Consider the following 2718-nt stretch of genomic DNA (forward strand, 5'->3'; position numbering starts at 1 on the left):
GCGGGAAGAAATGAGTGTCTCTCTAAGAAGGTGCATGTGGGTTGAGGGTGGGGGGAGGTTCGTCTGGTGCACGAGCTGTCCTGTGGATCACGGGAGGCGCCGGAAGTGTTGCGCCTTTGGTTGTCTGTCCTGTAAGGATGACCCCTGACCCAGCAAAATAATGAGGATGAGCATTATTTATTAATGTGTTAGAAAGGAGAATAGTTGTCCATGCGGTTTAAAGACCAGCTGTGAAATGAGCTTTCAGCACGCTAGGTTCACTCGTGGTGAAATCGCCACTTGCACAGTGTGCATGCTTTAAGGAAGGCGCACGCAGAAGGGACATACCGGCTTTTGTTCTTCTGGGATGGCACCCGTGTGCAAATGGTATTTCTCCTGGAAAGTGAGATTACCTGGCTGGAAGTGTCCGGAGGGTATGTGCTTGCAACGTTTTTGTTTTTTTTTTCCCCTTAAGGCCCCTGAGATATTTTCCTCATTTACTTTCCCCTCCGCACCCCCGCCACAGAACATTTCTTTGTGTCCTGATTGTATTTCTGTGTCTATATGATTGTGGATTATAATTGGCAGCTCCTCTCTTGTTTCTTCTCTGGAATAGTTATGGCAGTGTCAAGGCCACATTTCCTCTAAGAACCCATGGTTCTGGCTTTCCAGAGGTCCCAGTGGACCACACAACTCCCAGACCTGGTCTTTATCTGCCACAGAGTTGACCACTGTCTGTTCCCTGTTTTATCATTTGATATTGCAAGGTGGTCAAGAGAGTCTGTTCACTAAAGAAAACACTGGCGAGCTGTTGTTTTCCAGTGCCCGAGTCATGACTAGGAGAAGATAACTTGCAGATCCCGTGTGCTGCATTTGCATCCAGAATGTATAAAGATCTTTCCAAGTTAACAGTATGAAAACAGACAGCCCAGTTAAAACATGAGCCAGAGAGTTAAATAGACACTTCACCAAAGAGGCTATATGCATGTCAGTAGGCCGCATAGGTGTTCAGCCTCTCGTGGCTTGGTTCTCACGGTCTGATTTTTAATCTGGTCATCTGTGTTCCGTCCCAGTTGGGTGAGATCCTGCATAATGGCGGGGGAAGCCCCAAGATAACTTCATGTTGGGGTGATAGTCAGAGATCAGATCACGTTACTCCTTGTTTCCTCTTATGCCTGTGAAAGGAGTTTTCCGACAGGTAGAAAGATAGCCCTTTGTCACCAGTGGCCGGCACCTTACCAAAGACAGAAGGACATAATGTCTTATTAAAGGACACTACTCCACACCCACGGAGCCAGAAGGACAAGCTGGACCGGCCGCGGTGATATCTCTGCAGCCCTGGGGGGAACCGACCTGGCAGGCTTCAGTGATGCTGGCAGTAAACATTCCTTTGGCAGTCCACCCATGGCAAAGAGAAAAGCCTTTTTCTGCACTTTCTATTCTTCTAAAATTAATCTGTTCCTGACTTGAAAAACCCCTCTTCTGCCAGTGAAGCGTCATCCTCCTCCCCACACGCTATGGTCACTTGCTGTGATAATGGGTCATGGCAGAAAAGATAAAGTGGCTGTCCATGGACTGCCCCCGCTCCCTGCCACCTTCCTCCCTTGGGGAGACAACCACAGAGATGTCAGTGTGTTTTTATTTTCACAAAGCTTTCATCTGTGATTCTTGCCCTTGTCATACAGTATTGTGATCATTTTGATGATACGTTTGTAAAATGTGAAAATAAGAGTTCTTGCCTGTATCCAGCTTTTCGGTGTCTTTTGAGAACGTGGTCTTCTACACAGCAATACACAGGGCACTGGTGTCCTTTCAACGAAGCCCATAGAATCACAATGGTCCTGTCTATTTCCCCATCTGCCTCATAAATGTCTGGTGGTGGGGACATAGAGATTAGTGAGTCAGTGTGCACAACTTTGTGTATAGCTATATTACAGCATATGCAAACAATCTGGTGCTAATGTTTCTCCTATGGCATTCCTGGGTGGAGGCTGATAGCTCACCCCGGGTCATTGCTCAGCTGAGAAGTGCTCTCTGTATCTCAAGGTTGCAGTCAGGGACCTTGCCGGAGACTTTGATCATGCCGCCCACCATGGAAGATGTGTACCAATTTCATGCTCAACACTTAACACTTACCTCTCAACAGATCATCCTGCTTGACCTTAATACAATAAATGGTGTCTTTCAGTGAATGGAGCGTGTCTTTGTCTTGCATCGTTTTTAAGAATTGGAACATCCTTCTTGTATGTCAGATCCTTCAGCCACTGATAAATCATGGGGTTGAATCTGTGTACACAGGTGTTTGACTGTTTCTGCCTGTTGAGTTCAGGCCAGTCAGTCTGCAGCTGGGGAAAAACATCAGAGACACTGGTTGTATCAGTCAGCTGTTGCCACAGCCATGCTGTGTAACAACCACTATAAAATCGCAGCAGGGTGCAGGGAGAAGTAACTCCTTTAGAGGAGGAATTGGTAGATCATTCTGCTCCACATGCCTGTCATCTGCCTCCCGGGACCAGGCCTTTGGCCTGGGCACGTCCATGGCACATGACTGGAGAACAAGCCCAGTCACATCGGTTCTTGCCCCGGGTGTGGTTATGGCACACCTGCTAACCTTCCATTGCTGTGGCAAGTCTCGCAGCCCAACCCGGAATCCAGAAGGTGTGGCATGTGCTCCACCCCATGACTGCAGGGAGCTGTGAAGCATTGGAGCCATTGGTGGAGCCCCATCATCTCCCACGC

The sequence above is a fragment of the Bison bison genome, unplaced genomic scaffold, assembly GCF_000754665.1.
Source record: "Bison bison bison isolate TAMUID 2011002044 unplaced genomic scaffold, Bison_UMD1.0 scf7180017864512, whole genome shotgun sequence".
NCBI classification, from domain to species: domain Eukaryota; kingdom Metazoa; phylum Chordata; class Mammalia; order Artiodactyla; family Bovidae; genus Bison; species Bison bison.